Source organism: Saccoglossus kowalevskii, chromosome 15, assembly GCF_978046115.1.
Source record: "Saccoglossus kowalevskii chromosome 15, keSacKowa6.1, whole genome shotgun sequence".
NCBI lineage: Eukaryota > Metazoa > Hemichordata > Enteropneusta > Harrimaniidae > Saccoglossus > Saccoglossus kowalevskii.
This window is the reverse complement of record NC_140655.1, coordinates 21695754-21719498: the sequence shown is the minus strand read 5'-3', so window position 1 is coordinate 21719498 and position 23745 is coordinate 21695754. Positions and strand designations below refer to the sequence as shown.

At 40.2% G+C, this 23745-nt stretch overlaps 1 long non-coding RNA gene across 1 annotated transcript in view; it reads left to right on the top strand.

Annotated features, from left to right (window-relative positions):
• The window catches only part of LOC146734073 (uncharacterized), a 45836-nt gene extending 26402 nt beyond the window's left edge, over positions 1–19434 (top strand). Inside the window, exons 4-8 of the long non-coding RNA XR_014931708.1 lie at positions 16274–16300; positions 16625–16656; positions 17208–17228; positions 19130–19153; positions 19316–19434. This is a non-coding gene — a long non-coding RNA (uncharacterized LOC146734073). The remainder of the gene's footprint in view (positions 1–16273; positions 16301–16624; positions 16657–17207; positions 17229–19129; positions 19154–19315) is intronic.
• The last annotated feature ends 4311 nt before the right edge of the window (positions 19435–23745 follow it).

Here is a 23745-nt window from a genome sequence, read left to right as displayed (position 1 = left end):
TATTAGCTTGAAAAAGTTTTATTTTCCCACCTGTCAACTCTATAGTCACATTCCCCCACCCGTTCCTTCACCTCAAAGGGGCCCTGCCACTGTAAATGTAGCTTGTCGTGGGCTACTGGCAATAAGAGAAGAACCTTATTATTAACTTGAAACTGTCTATTCTTCTTAGTTTTATTGAAGTGATGTCTATATGTATCACTAGATTTATGCAGCTCTTTTAAAGCCATTTCGCAAGTTTGTTCTAATCTGTTTCTGAGGTCCAGAATATAGGTATATGTAAGTTTAGTTTCAGGTTCTACATTCTCATTAGTCCAGAGCTCGAGCAAGATTGCCATAGGGCCTCGTACAGTACGACCATACAAAAGTTCAAATGGCGAAAATCCTAAGCTAGCTTGAGGGGCCTCCCTATACACAAACAGGAGGGGCTTATATAACTATCCCAGTCATTGGGCTTTTCTTCACGAATGCGGGTTAACATTCGTTTTAGAACCCCATTAAATTTCTCAACCAATCCATTAGTTTGCGGATGGTAGGCCGATGTCGTCATCTGACGCACGGACAGTCGGGATACTTCCCCTGATCTGTCAATTTTTTTAGGGTTTCCAACCCGACTATATATGTTGACTAACTCCTCAGCGACAGTTTCAGCACGTATATTATGAGTGGAGAAGCCTTAGGGTATCGAGTGGCATAATCCACGAGTACTAAAATATACCGATATTTTCGGGGATTATCCGACATAATGGGACCCACCTGATCTACGCATACGTGCTGAAATGGTATGCTGATTAGTGGCATGTGTCCTAAAGGGACCTTGCCTACCCTTCCCCGGGGCGTAGTTTTCTGACACAAGTCATAAGATTGACAGTAACGTTTTACATCAGCATGGAGGTTGGGCCAAAAAAACTGCGACATAATACGATCTAACGTTTTCCGGTGTCCCAAATGTCCTCCCATAACCGAGTCATGTGCAACTTTCATAACTTGTTGTCTATGTTTTTCAGGGACTATAAGTTGACTCGTTTCTTGGCCAAAATTGACTCGAGAAAATTTATAATAAAAGTATAATAATTCGAAATTGAACTGTAGCGAGTCCACCCTTTCCATTTCCAAAATCCTATCTAACGTTCTATCTTCCTGCTGGGCAGCTAAAAGCGTATCAGTATTAATTAGATTATCAAATTCATCAGTTTTAGCTACAACGAGAGGGCTTAGTTTTCACTTTTGAGCCAAAATCTGGGCACGTGTTTCTACTGCACCAGCCTCGAGTATATGAGACCTCGATTCGTGGGGGTCACATCCGGACCCATTTGTTCAGACTGATTAACATTTTCTTGTGGCAACGAGTTACAAAGGTGAGTCGAGCCTCTTTCAGTTGTAAACGGGTTAACAACTGGTATCATTTGATCTTCACTCTTTGAACGGTGAGGTGTTCCGTACCTTTCTGCGTGTTCTCGCAGGTCGAGGAGGCTTTTGACCCTTGAGGCGCGACGGAAGAGACTATCTCAGGATTTTGGATGTCTAAATCTTTGGGAAATGTCGTTTTCACCGGCACAAGCTTCATTGATGACACCCGTCTCAATGGCCAAGTTGTTATTGTACTCTACTGCGTCGTTTTCACAGAGAGATTTCGTAGATTTATTTATTGGAATTACACCAGTCTCATTAGTTTTTTTCCTTGGAATCGCGCCAAGTTGAGCTGAAATCCTCGAAGGACTACTCTTATTTTGGGTTATAATCTTTTTTCCAGACTTTAGACTACCCAGTTTATTATTTTGCATAAAAATCCTCCTGGGACTAAGCAAGCTAGTTTTAGCGCGATTGTTACCAAAACTAGTCTTGACTGTAACCGGGCTATTAACACCATGAAAGTCTGCTTTTAAGACAGACGCTTCCATCTCACACTTACAAGGCAATTTAGCACCTGGGATTTGACCAATAACCAAATCGCACACAGGTGTTTTGAGGCACAACACATTAACATCGCCAGAATAAAAAGGGGTGCCGACATATAATTTAGCCATTTTATTTTGTTCGCCTGTCGAACGATTCATAAACATACATACATATTGGTAAATTGGTGGGGCTTAACCAAACTTTCACGAATTATCACACCATCGCAACCCGTATCTCTAAGGGTTCTAACCACGTGACCATTCACCTTGCCGATAGCTATAGGCATTCGGCTATTTCCAATTACCGGGTCGGCGGTAGTTACAGAAACCAGCGACGTAACAGGTACCATTTCATACAATTGGGTATCCTGTGTAGAGGTCTTGGGGAAAGTCACTGTCCGACGTTTCAGGAACTACAGACACACTACTAGATTCGGGTTCCTGAAGTTCATCCTCTACTTTTACTAGACAACTATTACTCATGTGAGGTTTTCCCGTAACGGAATGACGTGACGCATGGCATGCTTTTAGATCATGTCCACGGCGTCCACACCGTCGGCATTGGGCTACACTCGAATCTTTGTTCGTAGATTGATTCTGATTCGCATTACCACTATTTTGTTTCTGAGAATTAGATCGAGTAAAATTATTGGAAACTTTATTAAATGAAGAACCATATTTTCTTGCTTCTTCGTACATATCAACCTTTGTTACAAGATCCGAAATTGGAAGTTTATAGTTCACTGACGCGGAGTAAAACGCGGATCTCGGGGGGACTACAATTAAGCAACTGCTCTTTTAACAACAACTCGCGGAGGTTATCATACGTCTTTCCGATAAGTGACATTTCTACCCATCTATTCATATAGTTCTCTAATCTAACTAGAAATTGTGCACACGTCTCAGAAATGCCGCGTTTTGCAAAGCGCAATTTGGAATGATATCCCTCTTCCGTAAGATTGTATGCATTTTGCATATGTTACACTCCAGACTGTGCACACAAAAAAGATTTAAATAAACGATAAGCTTTAACGTTGTACTTCCTCGATTCGGTATAATTCTGTTGTCTGGACTTGAGAACAGTTGCGACCGTAGAGGGCGCTGTAATCCTAATGATAATAATTATAAAAATATAATTATGCAAAGACACATCAAATACATTGACCAACAGCCATGAGAAGTCAGGACGTGTCGTTTATTCGTTATCTGACACTGTCATCAATGAGCACATATCAAATCACACAATGCAATAATAATTCCTATAGCAGCTGAGATGTCTCAGATATTCAATGCTATTCGTCTCTATAGCAACAGTCAAATGGAGTATATATCCACTGAACAATATAGGAACAACGGAGTACATAAAATGAAATAGTTCAGGACTAGTTCCATCACTAACAACTCGTAATAACATGGACACACGGTAAAACTGACTTCACCTAATTTGCTTACCGTATCCAAGGTCACTCAGTGTCATTGACCTCTACAGGACTAAATGATCTACTGCATGAAAATACAACACAATGCAACAGTATTCATGTAAATCGTATAAAAGCAAATACTGAATAAATCTGAGTAAAATGTATCACTGAAAGGATAACTATTTATCAGTATACTAGGTCAATCAAACGCAAACACTCCAATTATAACGGCGCAGGGAATTGTCAGTTTTGTGGAAGTCAAAAATAGCCAAACAACTAAATTGCAATACAATTCCTGATGCAACGTTATAAATTCACACTCATGCTAAACTCATCCAATGTGATAGTGTAACACAAGGGAAAATCATATGATTCAATACAAATAACCCACGCTCGTCGGTTGCGATTGTTTACAGTTATCGTTGAATTCAAACTACATGGAGCGGGCAAAACACGATTGTAGTTATAGTTAGTTTGTACAAACCTCCAGCAAATCTTCTACATTGGTCAGCGATGAGCCACAGTTCCAGGAATACACTCGTCACAATTTCTCCGAAACGCTGGTCGGTGATGTTGTTACGGCAACACGATGGTTAGCAGTTCGTCTTGGCAAATGTCGGTGAAACTTGAAGCTGGGCGACGATTTCCATGGAAGGCGGTAGAAAGTTCATTGACGACTCTCACCTCCGGGCATGCTTTAGCTGTTCAATCAGATTACTTGCAGTCGCTCTGATGTTCGGCGCTTCCTGCAACACGGTCTGGCACTGATTTGATAGTTAATTCAGGCAGAAATTGAGATGTTTCTTGAACGCCCGGGTAAGAAAGTTTCTACCAATGGCGGTCTCGTGGCTTCCAACTGCGTGTGCGCAGTACAAAGTCTCAACAATTTGAAATCCCGCGGTTTATCCTGATGACACGTTGGGTACATCTATGTGATTATGGAATATGAAATAAAATTCGCAATCATCCAAACCTCGCATACATATCGAGTGACCTAATAAACTCGGTACTAAAACCCTGTAAACATGGGACAAAATACAATGTTCCAGGATAAAACAAAAGACCAAATCTCCTAATCTGTAAAATATTAGCTAATTAAATTGGGCGTGAAAACAAGGTGTGACATCCTCCGACTCCGAATGGTGCTCCGTCCTACCACCCACGAGTCGGCTACCGATCTCTGGGGGAAGCGTGGAGTACAACACTAACTAACCCTGCTCTAGGGGTATATTAAACTTCTTTCTTGCATCTTCGAGGCCTCCAGCCTATGAAATGAACAAAATCAGGCATACTGCTGAGTCTAATAATGCGGCATCATACACCATGAATCGTTCCTTCACTGTCATCTGTCGTGTGGATCTTCCTCGTAACTATCACCTTGCTAATAAGGGAATAACAAGTGGCTCCCGTAGGAGTAAGACATTCCAGCTACAGGAAATCCATCAAGGCAATTCGCAAACGTGCACAACGACAACAGTGGTCAAACAAGAACACACACGTTCCTGATGATCAAGGGTGTTAGTCACATCTGTTTTCACTCCTCACTCCAGGCCTTTCTGGATCAAACCTAGAGAAAAAGAAAAACTTACATTCCAAAACTTGTGCATTGTCTGAAAAGCACACGAATTCACCAGCTGTGGAGAATAAATTGTTAATAAAGCATCACATACTATCATCAACACACAGGCAAGGCACTGTCGATGTCGTCTGTCATCATCGTCCATTGGCCCGCCAGGCAAAGGAAGGGTCAAACTCCCAACCGGAACCCTGGAAGAAAACGGTCAAAAGATACACGTTAAGACGAACAGAAACGGAGACCCCCTGCTGAGTAGACCATCAGCGGGTTCTGAAAGTGTACAAGTAACATAACTTGGCAACATGCCATACAGGTCCGAGCATGCTGTTGCTGACAAAGACACAAAAATGCCTGCCTGGGTCTCGGAAGCAATTACTTCACCATTTTAGTCTCAATAACTGACTAAACGCGGTCAGTAGTCATCATGTCTACTGTGGTTGAGTTTGGCAAAGCAATATTCTCTTGTTTAGCATTTCCCATCGCATGGAACTGTCCAATACGCTTTGGGTAGAACATTTTTGCGGTTTGTTTGTTGGAAAATCCATAATATTTGGTTTTTCGTCGCTCCCGTAAAGGATAACGTCTTTCTTTCATTATTGGTAAAGATGGCTCTTCACAAATGTCGTTAGGTTCTTGTTCATTTTCACCATTACCTAAGGTTTCTGCGACACTGACAATCTCAGAACCAACCTGCAGTTCCGGAGGTTCATGTATTTCGTTGGCCCCTGCACCACTTTTACTGGAAGTCGCATTGTCAGACAGCACGGTTGATGCGGTTTCTGGTTGAATTTGATCAGAGCCGCCAGCCACGGAGTCTGTATGGCTTCTGATAGGATGGACATCTGGTAGTTGAGACTGTAACTCGTCACTCATACCATCCATCGGAGTCGCATTAGCAGATGCTGCAACGTCTGCAACACATGAACTAGGCTCAATAGAGTTTGCCAATGTTGAGGGAGCGGGTGGGTCTGTCATACAAGACACCTGTTGCGTATCGCTCAAATCAGCAAAGTCAGTCTGATCACCATCAGCTACAGTATTTCTTTCATTTGCAACATGTGCTTCTCCCTGCAATTCAAACATAGTATCTGTGCTGGTTATAATCGGATCACGTCTAACTTGGACAATTTCGTCAGAAGACTGACTGGTGTCTGAATCAAAGGTTGAATCTGAGGAGGAATGGCTTGCATGTTGTGTCAAACGTGTAGCCATCCTGCGTCGTCGGTTACGGTGATCCCTAGGCACTCTCCTGGGTCTTTCCGGTGGATTTGGTGGCAAGGCATGAACAGGCATTAGCAAGTTCCTGTGCATGGTTCGCTTTTTGCCTCCATCCTCGGGCTTTATGACATAAACAGGGATGTCTTCGTGGACTCTCTTCACCATGGTGCATGCGGTGTGCTCCCATTTGTCTGACAACTTGTGTTTTCCTCTGATGGACACGTTCCGGACCAACACACGGTCTCTGGGTTCCAGTTCAGTACCCTCTCGAGATTTTTTATCATAGCGCTCTTTGCTTTTCTGTGCTCGTCCAGCCAGTCTTTTACCAGCAATCTGGTATGCCTCATGTAGATTCTATTTCCATTGTTGCACATAAGCATCCACAGTGCTCCCGGTAGATTCATCTGGTTCCAAACCGAGATAAATATCTATGGGCAACTGTGGGTGTTGTCCTCTCATTAAAAAATATGGTGTGTATCCAGTCACGTCGTGGCGTGTACAGTTGTAGGCGTGTGTCATTGCTTTCACCTTTTCATGCCAATTCCTCTTTTGGTTAGGTTCCAGAGTGCATAACATACCAATTAGAGTCTGGTTGAATCTCTGTTATTCCTTGGGTCTGAGGATGATAGGGTGATGATCGCGATTTTCGGACACCGAAATGATTGCATAACTGAGCAACAAGTCTGCTCTCAAAATTTCGCCCCTGATCGGAGGGAATCCGCTTGGGGAATCCAATGTCGGCAATAAACGTCTCCATAAGCACTTTAGCTGTCATCTTGGCGGTCTGGTTGCGCGTCGGGACAGCAATGGCATATTTCGTAAAATGATCAGTCATGACCAAGATGTCTTTCTTTCCTGTGCCTGACGGTTCTAGTGTCAGAAAGTCGATACAAAGTAGTTCAAGCGGCATAGTTGTTAAAATGGGTACCATGGGCGCGACTACTCGTCCTTCGGCTGTGATCTTGCATCGTGTGCATCTATCACAATCGCTGATGTGTCTTATCACATCACGTGCCATCCCGGGCCAGTAGAATCGTGCTCTCACTAATTATAGAGTTGGGTCCTGTTCGAGGTGGCCAACTTCGTCATGGAGTGCTTCCATAGCTACTTCACGGTGTTCAGGCGTCAGATATAACTGGTAGATAGTCCTACCATTTGAGTCAATCATTTTACGATGCAAGACACCATTACGGATACAGTATCTCTTCCACTCACGTAAAGCAGCCGATACTTCTCTGCTCTCCTGTGCGCGGTGGCACCGATCGGGTGGAATCCCGCTTAGCACGTACCGGTAAATAACTTCAATTGTAGGGTCAGCTTGCTGTAACTGCTTCCATTCTTCACGCGTCACTTTAGGTAATGCTGTGGTGCTCTCTGGGAGTACATCAGCCACTGTTTGAGCATAACTCTGGGGAACGGTTCCTACCAGTTCCATGGCAGGCACCATTGGGCAAAGTCGACTATGTAAGACTGCTGTTACAACTTGGTTACTCATTACTTCCGTATCACGCACATCCGGTGTTATCCAGTCTAACCACTGAGGGCGTCCTTCGTTGGTGGTCGTGTAGCCTTCTCTCGGTAGGCGACTTAGAGCATCAGCATCTCCGTTTAGCGTGCCAGCTCTATAACGAATTCGGAAATCAAAATCGGCTAGTCGTGACATCCATCGATGGCCCGTAGCGTCAAGTTTGGCTGTTGTAGCTACGTAGACCAATGGGTTATTGTCGTCCGATTAGCATATCAGGGAATTTGTCTCCTATCGCCCACTTTAATGCTAAAAATTCAAGTTTGTGAGCAGGATAGTTTCTTTCGCTTTTAGACAGCCCTCTGCTGGCGTAGGCGATGACTCTGTTCTTCCCTTTATGTTTCTGGCATAATGTTGCACCCAATCCCAAAAAGGATGTGTCAGTATGTAATTCGAAAGTCTTGTCATAGTCTGGGTAGGCTAACACAGGTGGGCTGGTTAATCTATCAACCAGGGTATCAAAAGCAACTTGGCACTCTGGCGTCCAATTAAAATCTGGTGCCTTTTGTCTCACTAGGCGGCCATTCTTGCCACGTTTCTTAGTGTACAATCCAATCGTAAGGTCGTTGAGTGGACGGGCAATCTTCGAAAAACCTTCAACGAACCGTCTGTAGTAGCCGGCCATGCCGAGGAATGTTTTAATGTCCTTGGCATTGCGTGGTACTGGCCAATTCCTGATAGCCTCAGTCTTATCAGGGTTCGTCTTTACACCATTTTCGGATATGATGTGCCCGAGATAGTGAACTTCTCGTCTGAAGAATTCGCATTTCGATGCTTTCACTTTCAAATTATTCTTTCTCAGTCGTTTCAGGACTTCGTCGAACGTCTGTGATTAAACCACAATGTCATCAATATACACTGTACAGGTTTTGTTGATAATGTCAGCCAGACATTTTTCCATGGCTCTCTGGAAACTGCTTGCGCTGTTACAGAGTCCCATTGGCATCCGCAAACACTTGTAGTGACCGACCGGTGTCACAAAGGCGGTTTTCTCAATACCCTCTTCTGCCATGACTAGTTGCCAATAGGAATGCTTTAGATCAATAGTAGAAAACCAGGAGGAACCTTTAAACATCTCCATACTTTCTTCAATGCGCGGGAGTGCATACGCATTGCAAATCGTCTTGGCATTGAGTCAACGGTAATCTATACATAAACGGGTTGTCCGGTCCTTTTTGGTGACCATGACTATCGGTGCTGCAAACGGCGAACTTGATTCCCGTATAATACCACACTCTAACATGTCTTGTATTATTCCTCGTAATTCCTCATACTTGGCAGGGGGTAAACGTCGATGGCGTTCACGAGTAGGGATATCATCCGTCAAGCGAATGCGATGTTGGACCAAGTCACACTTCCCAAGGTCTGTGTCCCCTTTTGAAAATGTGTTTATGTTCCGTCTAAATAAATCACGCACTACTTTCATCTTTTCAACTGAAAGCTGATCGGGATCCATCAAAAATTTTACACCACGTATGGTCAGGCCATCCTTGGTAATCTCACCACTGTCTGTATCAGCTTGTATACTGTTAACGGACACCACTGTTTTGACTTCAGCGATAGCGGCTCCTGGTGGAACGGTCATGCTGCGTTGACTATAGTTGTGCAACCTCACTGGTACGGTAGCTTTATTGGAACTGCACTGCAATACAGTCACTGCAGGGCTTGCCCAAACATCTCGACAGATGGTCTCTGCGAGCTCTACTGCGACAATATACTGGTCGTGGCCTGTCCCTTTAGATAACTGGCCCTGGATGACTACACTGTCATCCAGTCGAATAGTGATGCGTCTGCTAATCGCGGCTCTGGCGGTACCAATATGTCCTGTGGGACCTACAAATTGTCTTCGGGAACCAATCTGATCTCTTGAGCGACGTCCACTCACTGACATATGGAGCTGCGGTCCTTTGTGTTGTTTCCGGTAGGATTCAACAGCGATTAAACATGGTTCTAGCACGTTGGTGCCCAATGTTACAGGGACGCGTGTGGTATACTCATTGTCCGGCACAACGACCGTGTGTGCATCAAGTTTCTGTTGCAGACCGTAAACTGTTTTGGGATTGTGAAAGCCAACTCACAGTACCCAATTAGTGGAACAGGTTGATCACCGGCTCCCTGTACTACCAAGTCATCATCTGACAACATAAACAACGGTATGTTCGAGAGATTATGGTCATAAAACCATTTGGTCACTGTGGTGATTTGAGAGCCTGTGTCTATCAAACACCGGGCTTCATGTCCCTCTACTGATATCATCTCCTCGAGTGCCTTCCCTACCAGTCCGCACAGTACTCTCGTTTGTAGTAGTCTGGTAGTGGCTATGGGAGTGTCGTTAACTGACAAGAGTTTTGTCCGCTTACGGCGATGAGACATCCTCTTACTTTGTGGACTGACAGGCTCATGTTTGAGTCAGACACCACGGGAAGCACTCGGGATGGCTTGACCGTGGGCTGTGTGGCTCTGAGATCCGTATGGTGCTGTAAGATTAGGGCGTCTTGGTCGGTTTGGGCATCCCCTTGAATAATGGTCATTCGTACGACATCGGTAGCATTTAAAAGTGCTTTTCGGCTTTACTGGGCAGTCTCTAATAAAGTGTGTGGTGTAACCACACTCATAACATCCTCTCTGTGGCCTGTAGGCTTCCTGCACTGTAGATGGCACAAAGGGTGCAGATGCAGCCGCAGTGCTGGGAAGGGTAGCTGACGGTTGTGCTGTTGTAGCAGAAAGTCGAGCTTCCAGGGCTTCCAATCGGGCCAACAGACAAAGCAAACGTTGTATCATACTGCGTCTTGAGAGCACGTGCAATTTGTAACGTCTCTTTTGTTGAGTCCTATTTGACCTCTTGGGGGCGCTCTTCACCAACGTCTGACTCTGGTGGTGTGGTTCCCCATGTGGCCTGGTGAGCTGCTGCTTGGCGGACACGGTGGTTTGAGTATGTCGCTGGCGTTTTCTCTCTCGAAGCTCCTCGTCTGTGGCACGAGCAAGTGCGACTAACTCATCAAACGTTTCAACAGTGTCGATATGAGGTCGGATGGCAGTACGAACGTCGTCATTCTTCAATCCCTTCCAGAAAGTACTTCTTAGCAATGGGTCGACTTTTTCGATACCACCCCGCTCATGGACAACATCTAGATCCATTTCAAGTCTGACTGCATACTGTGTAACAGACTCCTTCTCACCCTGTCCACTATCACGGTAGAAGATGTGTAGCAAGTCTATGGCATTTCCCGCTACTCCAAACCGGATTCTAAACTTATTTATGATTTGATGCACTGTCACTGTTCCAGTCATCGAGTTGATCATTGTTTTTGTGTTCCCACGTAACGATTCTTGAATTTTCTGCATCTGTAACGAAGCTGGGTCACTGGTAGTCTTCAAATACGCGTCAACATCTGCATGCCATGCACGAAAGTCAGAATCCGTTGTCCGTGACGGATCTCCAGAAAACGTCAATAACTTTGATCGGCTATGGAGGTAAACTGGTTGAGGTTCATTACTGTAGTCCACTGGGGGAGCTGGCTCCCTTGGCAGTTGTGGCGTTGTCCACCTATCTCCGTCGCGGCTCTGGTAGCCCGGTAAATCTCTGCCGTTGAGGGCGTCATCTGCTGCACGTGTCAGTGCGTGTTGGGCATTGCGTTCCCATCTTTCCTCGGTAGACCTCTCATCACTGGGGCTCAGTTGCTCATCTCGTTGAGTCATTTCTGAAGTTTTTCCCCAGTCTTAATTCGACCTCGGCGCGCATTCGCTCTGTCGTAGCCGTCATCTCATTCTTGGTTTCTTGTACTATTTGTTTCCAGCGCTCATTATCCGCTCGTCGTGAATCTTCTAATTCTTGGTATCGCCTTTCAAATTCCGCTTGCATGCGTTCTCTCTCAAACTCAGCTATCTGTAATTGTACTTCAAAATCAGCTTGCATTTTTTCTCTCTGATCTTGCCGCAATACATCCTGCATTAATTGCCTGGTTTTCTCTATAGGGGAAGGGCCACTGGCAGCACCTCCTGGCGATGGTGGCTGAGACATCGCTCAATATTATAACTCAAAATCAGCGTGCGTGCAAAGTATGCCTTACTTGTACTGTGACTCTTCCTGTACATAAACTCCTGTCACAAAAAATGAGAAAATCTGCAAAAAAATGTTTCCGTTAATATCTATCGAAAAGAATCACAATTCCCTGTTCTCGAGCCCCACGGTGGTTGCGCCAACTTTTCGTGTTACACTCCAGACTGTGCACACAAAAAAGATTTAAATAAACAATAAGCTTTAATGTTGTACTTCTTTGATTCGGTATAATTCTGTTGTCTGGACTTGAGAACAGTTGCGACCGTAGAGGGCGCTGTAATCCTAATGATAATAATTATAAAAATATAATTATGCAAAGACACATCAAATACATTGACCAACAGCCCTGAGAAGTCAGGACGTATCGTTTATTCGTTATCTGACACTGTCATCAATGAGCACATAGCAAATCACACAATGCAATAATAATTCCTATAGCAGCTGAGATGTCTCAGATATTCAATGCTATTCGTCTCTATAGCAACAGTCAAATGGAGTATATATCCACTGAACAATATAGGAACATCGGAGTACATAAAATGAAATAGTTCAGGACTAGTTCCGTCACTAACAACTCGTAATAACATGGACACACGGTAAAACTGACTTCACCTAATTTGCTTAGTTACCGTATCCAAGGTCACTCAGTGTCACTGACCTCTACAGGACTAAATGATCTACTGCATGACAATACAACACAATACAACAGTATTCATGTAAATCGTATAAAAGCAAATACTGAATAAATCTGAGTAAAATGTATCACTGAAAGGATAACTATTTATCAGTATACTAGGTCAATCGAACGCAAACACTCTAATTATAACGGCGCGGGGAATTGTCAGTTTTGTGGAATTCAAAAATAGCCAAACAACTAAATTGCAATACAATTCCTGATGCAACGTTATAAATTCACACTCATGCTAAACTCATCCAATGTGATAGTGTAACACAAGGGAAAATCATATGATTCAATACAAATAACCCACGCTCGTCGGTTGCGATTGTTTACAGTTATCGTTGAATTCAAACTACATGGAGCGGGCAAAACACGATTGTAGTTATAGTTAGTTATAAACCTCCAGCAAATCTTCTACGTTGGTCAGCGATGAGCCACAGTTCCAGGAATACACTCGTCACGATTTCTCCGAAACGCTGGTCGGTGATGTTGTTACGGCAACACGATGGTTAGCAGTTCGTCTTGGCAAATGTCGGTGAAACTTGAAGCTGGGCGACGATTTCCATGGAAGGCGGTAGAAAGTTCATTGACGACTCTCACCTCCGGGCGTGCTTTAGCTGTTCAATCAGGTTACTTGCAGTCGCTCCGATGTTCGGCGCTTCCTGCAACACTGATTTGATAGTTAATTCAGGCAGAAATTGAGATGTTTCTGGAACGCCCGGGTAAGAAAGTTTCTACCAATGGCGGTCTCGTGGCTTCCAACTGTGCGTGCGCAGTACAAAGTCTCAACAATTTGAAATCCCGCGGTTTATCTTGATGACGCGTTGGGTACATCTATGCGATTATGGAATATGAAATAAAATTCGCAATCATCCAAACCTCGCATACATATCGAGTGACCAAATAAACTCGGTACTAAAACCCTGTAAACATGGGACAAAATACAATGTTCCAGGATAAAACAAAAGACCAAATCTTCTAATCTGTAAAATATTAGCTAATTAAATTGGGCGTGAAAACAAGGTGTGACACATAGTTCGTTTTACTACTTCCCAATCTTGAATTTGTTCCAAGCTTAACGAATTGTAAATAGAAAGGGCTCTCCCAGATAATTAACAGCTAAAATTGCTTCCCCATTCGTTTCCTGCCCACTTGTTTTGGTTCGCATAAATTTCAAAGCGTCTTATGTAGGAATCAAGATCTTCCCCCTCTTTGTATTCAGGTAAATTAGGGCGTTTTCCCGGGACATTATTGTGTCCGTTCCCCTGCAATTTGGCTTGTTTATTTATGCGTTCCAGGTTGAAATTATGTTTTTTGCGCTCATACCGAATATTATCTTGTGCCGTAACTTATGCTAACTCAATCTGTTCTCTCGCTCTGTCGTCCTGTTCTCTCGCTCTGGCTTCCTGTTCTCTCGCTCTGGCTTCCTGTTCTCTCACCTTCGCTTCCGCGCCTATGCGTAAGGTTCTATTTTCACGGTCTAATTTCTTCCACTCTTTTACCTCCTCTCTAACATACCGGTTTAAGTCGTCCCCCTCATAACCCATAGCCTTCGCCTCGTCAGTAAACATGTCAATAGCTTCCAAAGCAGTTTTGGGTTCATCCCAAGTACAAGGACAGATCTCCCAGGGGACTTAGTAGGTTTTATTTCTGAAGTCATAATGGCAACTAAGATATCAACCCAAAGTGGAAATGACTAGAACACGGGGTTGAAGGCCCCAAGGGGGAAATGGACAAGGCAAAAAGATAGAATTTAAACCAGCGATGGCAACTTAAATAGTACTATCTTAAGGACTAGACAATACAAATTGTTTTAAAACAGAACCAAAGTGTAATTCAATAACCTGACGTAATAACGTTTTCAGAAACGGTGTATAACACGTGTTGTACACACAAATGATAAAATGTTCGTTATACAAGGGTAGTATGATTTGTGGCTATTGTTTCTCTTTAACAATATCCCACCGCTGCCACCAATGTCAAGAGGTCTATATAAATTTATATTAAATCCAAATCAATTCATACAAAGCGAATGGGGATGCCAAATTGTGATTTGTATGACAGACATATATAGATCACACTTGTTGTGGGTTCTTTTCATGGGCCATAAAGGCATTGGAAATCATTAAGATGGTTATCGTTACAAGACGACAATGATATCAGGCCAATAACAATTGGACATCTAAGAACCATAGAGAATTTATAAATAAGGGAACGAACACATTCATCATACACGCACAGCACTAAATGACGCCAAATTTGAATTAACTGCAATGTGCGTACGCACACTTTAATACAAAGAAATCTAACTAACAGTTTGACAATAAATACACAATGAGAATATAGCTATAACCATGAATCAAAAAAAACTACAAATAGCTTCGCAAAATCGGCTAATTTAATATTACTGCATTGCCTAAATATTTTAGACGGTTTCGATAAACGTAACCGCGGTCGAAATATGCAGGTAAGGCAGGGGGAAACTGAAACCTGGCTGTTTGCGCGTGTAAGGTAGATGTACTTTACCGGACGTAACGATGTCGAACTGGAGCAACAAACGTGGCGACAAACTTCAGACGTCCTGGTTTCCAGGGGTGGCTCACATCACAAGAACGTTGTACAGTACCATAGCTGACACTAGAACCACCAGAGAGTAAGTTCTCAATCAGGAGTTCAATGGTGACTTTATCTGTGGTATACCGTACTTCTGGTGGATCGTCCAACATGCAGCCCCAGGGCACGATTTCTTGTTCAATTTATAGGGAAACATATGTAAATCAAGATGATATTACTTTGTTTACACTGCTCATTTCTAATTGGTCGAAACCAAAAAATTGCGAGAAACCACCACATCAGGTGCCATACATCATTGTTATACAACTGAATACCCTCAAGGCAACAGGAATGTTATGCAAACTGACAGAAATGTCTAACCAAGTTCATCAAAGTTTATTAACCTCAAGTTCATACAGAGTGCTGGAATCACCTCGGCCTATGACATTCAAGTTCATACCACAGCAGAATCGCATCTGACGTCATTCTGATTCTCGGGGATCATAAAGTCTTCGGTACCATAGTATTTGGAGACAAATCACGCATCAGGTAAATTTTTTGTCGTCCAATCAGGCTGCTCTCCTTGCGAAGAATGTAACAATTGGTGCATGCAATATATGTATTAAGTATTTCTTTATTTCTCCACCTATAAAAAGTCACAAAGTATTCCCCTTTCTATGTAAATTGCGTATGTATTTAAAAGCTTATAAGCCTAACAGGGAGGGCGTAATACTTAGAAATCAATTACACTTTGGATTCCTGACATAGAGAGCGGAAAAAGATTTTGGAACCCAGTAATTTAAGAAACAATATTCTAACATAACATTGTGTATATTCTATCCGAATCCAACATGTGCGATTTCATTCATGAAATGCATACGGAATATGTATATTAATATGTCAATTGACAAACAATAGAATATGTATCAAAGGAATAAGAACATACAACCTGTAATGTAGTTCTGTTGGTTTACTTGTTTGAACAGTTAGGATGCTCGTGACAGCTATCTAATGATAACTATTGTGCATTGTTTATTTATGCAGACAATTATTTATTTATATAAACATGGATTCGGTATGCAGTAATGTACATTTGTTTCTATATGACAAAATATTGTGTACGAATCAGAACAAACTCCTGTTTTATGACGCACTGTAAAGACTGGCGCTGTAATTATTGTACATGTAATATGACATTTGCTTCACAAACACATACTACTGTTATGCCATGATGATTCATGGCAATGATCTATAATATCTCCCTAGATGCATGGTACATACATCCTTTCAATCGTTACATGGACAAAGCGAGTCTAACTCTTGGTGCATATTTTTTTAAATTGTAGGGAATAACGCAATAGATTGGAATTCATGTAAGTAAAAGTAACAACTATAATCCGTGTATGGGAAACGCAAAATAATAGCGTAATTGACAAACAGACTACAATACATACATATCAATGAGAAACGAACATGTGGACTTCAATGTACATTGCCTTCAGTTGATATTTAAGAACGTTTAAGGAGACTATGTTCTCTGTATTATAATTTGAAAATACGATAATTATATATTAGTATATAGTTTGGGGCACAGTTAAAACCCTTCAATCCAATAAGGGCCATAGCTTATTTGGTTCAGATAAACAGTACCTACGAGTATCACATCAAACACATGGTGCAATGTTTTTTATTTGTAGATGAAATGGAAGAGTTTGGTTCTCCCGAAAAGGTAAATTTAAGAAACAATAATGTAATCTAACATCATTGTGAATATATCCAAATCCATCATACACGATGTCATTTATAATATTTATATTGACAAACAATACACATCACATGACAACTATTGTGCAATGTTTATGTATGCATACATTCATTTGTTTATGCGTTCATCACCTGCACTCAACATTTTGCAAAAGTCGCATTGCAGCTTTCTCATGATTTATTTGAATAAACATGGATATATAAACTAGAAGGTTCGGTATGCAGTAATGTATATTTGTTTCTAAGACAAAATAATATGTGCGAATCAGAACAAACTCATGTTCTATAACGCACTGTAAAGACTAACGCTGTAATTATTACACATGTAACATGACATTTGATTCACAAACACATACTACTGTTATGCTATGATGATTCATGGCAATGATCTATAATACCACCCTAGCTGCATGGTACAGACATCCTTTCAATCTTTTAATGGGAATAGCGAGTTTGGTTTGAAAGTGAACACCACCTATCCAATCTAACAATTGGTGAATATTTTTTAAATTGTAGGGAAATGGAAAAGAGATTCATGTAAGTAAAAGTAACATTAGAAAATTTTGTATATTATTTCCATATCTATCGTACATGATCCTTGTATGAGAACACAAAGTAATATATTTGAAAAACAATAGACAAACACTACCGTAGCAATTCATATACATGTCCATGAGCAACGAATATATAAACTTCGGTGTGCATTGTCTTCAATTGATAACAGCTATTTAAGAAAGCTTGAGCAAACCATGTTCTGTGTATTGTACTAACATGAATTTTGAATATACTTGGATGTTTATTAAGGAGATTATCGTATATATATGCTATTTAGTTTGGCACACAGTGATATGCGTTTATTTTAATATTCATAGCTTTACAAAATAAATGGATTATCATAACAAACAGAGATGGATTATAAGTGTTTATTGTCTAAGTAATATATAATCCTCTCACTAACAGTGACATCAAGCACTTTTCCAATTGTTCAGTGATTTATCAGTAACAGTAAACACTATTTACATACATACGCACGACTTCCGGTATAGTAGTAGTTCGTATCCTTGGTAAACACGCACCGATGAGGTCTCAGTAAAGCTGGTCGTACATTAGCCCTGTAGGAATGTCTCAGTCTCGGCAGTCTTAAAACTTCAACAACTGTCAACAGTAAATCCAGACATTCGGTACGGTCCAGTTTACTTATATATGAATGATTTCAAGCCGGTTCTGCTTATACACTCTGTTAACACTTTAAATTGGGAAATGTTTTTGATAGTCGGGAATATTCGTATTGACACCAGATAAATCAGATGAAATCTGACTTACCATTAGATAATTTTCAGTCAATTCAGGTAAAACTGCACATAGTCACATGTAGCTACATTGTTTTGTTTTTCGCAAAATGATCAAATATCGTTAATTTCTATTTGACCGCTATGACAAGTCAATCGGTATCACATCAACGTCGTGTATATACAACTCCCGTCTCGTCTGTAAAATAATAAAATACATAACAATTACTTTTAAAATACTAAAAAACGTAGAACACAAGTAGCTGTTGATAAAAGCATGATACAAGGTATTTTTATACTGTTTCACATGTAATGTGATATTTAAAACATGCAGACTTATGTTATTATACTCCTGGCAATGATCCATGATATCAAGATACATTCAAAACATTTAAAACTACTTATTAAATCTGTAAATAGCCTTTAATTTAAATCTAAAATTGTGTCTATAGGTTTAGTAATACTTACTCGCATGTAAATATAAATGACATAATTATCTAAGAATTGACATTGGGGTGAGTTGGCATAAATAGTCAATAACTGTACGCAATCACAGAGAAACAAATGCGGTAAATTAGACTAAAAAACAACATTTGAACACAATATTATGAACGTAACCTGGGTGAAAATTATTAATACATGTACTTGCCAGTCCGACTGCATGCGTGTATGGCTTAGAAATCTTGCATTGGCTAGATTTCTCAGTGAAATAAATATATAGAAAATATTCCCTCTATAATTAATAATTTGCCCATGAACTATAAATGAAGAATCATTGTTCACTTGGCAACCAGATTCCGTTCTCTCAAAAAAATATAATTGACTGTTAGGGATGAACGCTCCTATTTATTTCATGACAATCCTTGTGATTTATCAATAAAAAAACATTCACAAAATATCTGTACCTTGGCATACATCTCTCCTAAAACTCAATGAGTACTCAATTTGGGCAGAAATAAATCTTTCCTGAAAATTCCTTGACAATTCTACGACCTAATCATAGTGAAGTCTGCGTGGATTTGGATGTGGGTTCAAACAAAATGATTAATGGATTTATTTTGCAACATGACATATTCAAATACAAATATCCCATGTAACCCATGCAATTTCAATTGACATATATCACATGTAAGTTTTTTTTCCTAATAGACCACGAATAACTACTTGTAGCTGGTAAGTATAAATCCCGACACGTTGACTTTAAGGGTATGCACAATTCGGTAACTACGTGACGTCACAGAATATCACACATGCCGTATATTTGATGTGTTCTATTTGAAAAATGTTAAAATTAACGGATAATCCTTTACTATTTAAATATTTGTTATTACACAGAAACTGCAGAATGGGAAGATGAAGATACTATATCATCTAAACAATCATAATATTGCCAGTATGCTTGTACTGGATATAAGAATTATTATAATAAAGTAGTCTATTAAACATGATATAAATATGCATCAATCTATGAAAATATATGGTTGTCAATTATTGGAATGAGGAAAAAACGATAATCGTCTTTCAACCTAGTTTCCACCAAAACTAGTATAAAAACCTTCTGTGATTGTCATAATCTGTAAAGGTAGAGAGATGATGATGACTAATCTCCATAGCCATAAATTAAAGCATATCTTTTTATTTGTTTTGTTTTTTATAGAAAATGCGCATGCAATATAAAATAATCGCCCCAATTTTTTTCTTTCAAATGTTATTACTTAATTTTGCAAAATTTACTAGTCGCCCCATCACACTTAACTCCCTCGAACAACTCTCCACTCCCGCACCTCAACTTGCAGGTATGCGTTCATAAATGTAGAATGTAGATAGTGTTGCTTCCGAGTTGCGTCTGAATTCTTCGCGAAGGGCGCAGAAACCATAATGGAAAGGATCAAGGAGTAAAGTGTGTATGTGATCGATGCAAATCAATTTTACTCTGGCATCTAAAATCGGGCCATGATTGGTCACCCATAGACCCACATCGTTTATCTAATATAACAGATAACAACCGACAGTTTACTATAGTTGCGTTCACGCACATCCCCTTAGTACGGGCTAAGAGGTCAAATTCCAAAATGGCAACCGAGCTCAGTGTGCATGAAACGTTCCCTCGCAAAGGCTGGAGCCACGAAGAGACAAAAACTTTACTGAGTATATGGAACGACAGCGAAATCTTGAAACAGTTGGACTCCTCGCCGAATAACAGAATAATGCTTACCAGGATATGCAAGCTAAATTTAAAAGAATTTTTCGTAAACAGTGGCTTAACAAAGGTCACCGACTGAGTGTTCAGTGCGTGGATGCAATTGGGTCTAGCCGAAATGCAAATATGCGAGACAAGCCTAAATCAGCTTAAATCTTAGCCCGTACTTCGTGTAGCGTGAACACTACTAATATGATACTTAGAAGAGATATTCACAGAATTACTAAACGTGCGCGTATTGATACTTGTTGAGCTGCAGTTGAAAACGCTCAAAAGGTCAAAGCGTGCGTTAGGCGACATTTCATTTCAATGTCCCAAGGTAAATTATACGGCAAGGTACTATGGTGTGGTAGAATCGCCAAACGTAATTCAGAAACACAACAGCCAAAATAAAGTACCGTCACCGACCTTGTGGTTGGGTTCTGCACCCTAAAATGCACAGTATAAATAATGTATAGGTATATTGGTATTGATATATATTCATATGCAGAAATGCCAGGGTAGAACTTTGTGATAAAACACGCACACCTGTAACAAACTTGCACGCACTTCAAGACACACAAGTTCATGTGGTCAACAAAATACTTAATACCGGATAATTTCAAATCATAATATTTGAGAAAAATAATTAAAGCAATAATTGCATTAACATTTAAATGCAAATAACTATGGCTAATGCCCTAAACAACTTAAGTAGTACACAATGCGTAAATACAAGTAAATAACGTTTTACACTGTCACTTGTAGACTGTTAACATCAATCACTGTACCGTAACGACGAACTGTAAAACGACGTAAAAATAACAACGTCATAGACTACTCAGCTTTTATAGTTGACCCAGTTCCATACACGGTGTTCGTCGTATAACACAGTTTAATGTCTCGATGATGGTTTGACAAATAAGTTGCAGCACGGCTACAGAGACTTCACCATGTAGGATACTATAGATGGTAGATGCACATGTAGTTGGCCATGGGATTTCCAACCCAAAGTATCAGGAACTGGCAACAAACTTCTCAAGATGTTAACTGTGACAGGCAGCAGGGAGAAGTGATCCCTTTGTTTCACGCCAATTTATTCAGAAAGGTTTCATTTTCAGATGGGTTAGTTACACCCATTAAAGTGTCGAATACAGCGCCATATCTGGCCTAAATAATTAAACTTAATTAATAAACTGGCAAAATATTCACTCCAACAATTCAAGCTGAGTTACCAAGAAATGACCCTGTGACACTTAATTACTCATGATCCGTAAGTAATGGCCTCTATAGGACACGGATTGAAAACGTGTGCGTTTAGAATAGAGTGATTTACATTCCAGATCTTTTACGGATTTTCTGTCCAAAAGTACGAATAAATACGGAGACCGTAATTTCTGAAGGTTGGGTAGGTTTCTGGCATTGTTTTATTTCGTTTTATGGCTTTCAATTATTAAACACGCAATTGTTTGAGGAAATTGTTTGGTCTTAGACTGGTTTCCGAGAAGGGGTACTTCAATAGGAAAGCAAGTAATACAAAAAATATTTAATGAGAGTTATACGCTTTTGAGTTCATTACAAACAAAACGGGTCCTCTGGAGAAGCCGATAAAGTCATTATGTTTGATGCGGATAATGTCTCAGTTATATACAACCAATGGCAAACAGTATACGTTTGTAAATAAGGAGTATTTTCACATTTTGTTTGCCTAAAAAAAAATGATATACCGCTTTTATATGAAGTACTCACTACTTGTAATATAGCATTTGTCTTACAAGGTAAGACCGGTTGTTCCTCTCAAAATAATATACCGTGATAAAAGCCTTAATATAAAACTTCCGCACATAGGTAGCTCATGAATAAATGAAAACAAATCATATCATTTATTGATGACAAGAAAGAAGAACAAGAATAGTCATATAATAGATATTAAATGAAAACAATTTCAACAATGAGCACACCAGCTCGAAGCTTTCCTCTCATTTGCTGCTCTTAACTATCGCAGTTCTGAAACATATTACTCTCCATTGATTATTTGACCATTTTGCAAGTAGTCGATCATGATGATTCTCTTGCTGTCCCAGAACACAGTGGCCGACTGATGCCACTCGCTTGAACTTCTTGGGCGGCTGTGAACCCTTATGTATCCATTGTTTGCTCTGCTCTTTTGATTCTGGATCAAAGTGGTCAACCCATGTCTCATCTTGGGTTAAAAATCTCTTGAGGAAATTGACAGGATTTGACTGGAAATGGGTCAAAAGCGTCCTTGAAACATCCATGTACCACCCTTTTGCCATTGCGAGACCATCATTAAGTAAGTGTAGTGATATACAATTATGTAATTAACCAGCATAACATTAGCGTTATTATGTTTATCTATTTAATTTCAATTGTGTGAAGCGTACCACAGGGATTGTAGTTACAGGACAAGATGACAACTCACCGGCCCAGTTTCACTCTTGTGTACGGCTATGTGTCTAAAACAATATTTCGATGAGATTTGGCCATCTTTATGTATTTAAACAAAAAAAGTTAAAACTCACAGATATTGCCGCTTCCATATGATGCAGATTATCTGTGCAACACACATTGCCCTACTCGCGATTGCTTCAGCGATACTCAAATACAGATTAATTAATTAAGACATTCAAGACTAATGTAACCAGGTCACACAATAACAGGACTGACCGACAAATAACCACACTACAGTAGATCAGTGAGAGGCAAATGTATATATGGAAATGCACGATCCTTAAATAATCTGAAAGATAATTATTTGTATATAATGATAATTTGTATACTTCGTTACATATTATGTGGTTATGGTACATAAAGTATGACCTATACATTAATGCACAAATGATAGCCCACATAAATTTGACATCATAAATTGCAATTTTCACAAGAAAATGTCAGGAGATAAATATGTATTACATGAGATGCGACGCATATATGGTAATGACTCTGCTTAAATGTTGTATAAATACTACGATAAAGACTTTCCGTTTCCGACATCGTGAAATTCTTTCGTTTTTATGCAGAAAAATACAGTATTTTTACGAAGTCAAATCATTTTCATTAAAGTTGGTGTTCACACGTGAGTTGTTGAACACACTACACAATTTTATTCAGCTTCTTTCAGTCATAGTTCAAAACAAATAATAGGCCAAAATATAGAGAATATAGCAAATTATTTTTTTCTCTAATATTCATGTGTGATCGGTAATTATGAAAATTATTTTTGGTTGCATAGGGAATACATTTCGTTATGAATTATTCTAAATATAAATTTCTGAATTATTTGGTCAAAATATTTTTTTTTCGGGGGTTTCCCCCAAAAAGAAAGAATTTCACAATGTCGAAAACGGAAAGTCTTTATCGTAGTGTTTATATGTCAACGAAGTTCATTGCTGAACTTTTGGTGGCACAGTTCAACCTTACAACGATCAACAGAACTGAATATCAACTCTGGGCGTCGTATTAAAATAATTCGCGAATGAATATTCAATTCCCAAAAATTACTAGGATTTAGAATGTAATTTATGATCATTGTAGCTGGCGCTATAAATTCTTGTTACATGCCTCA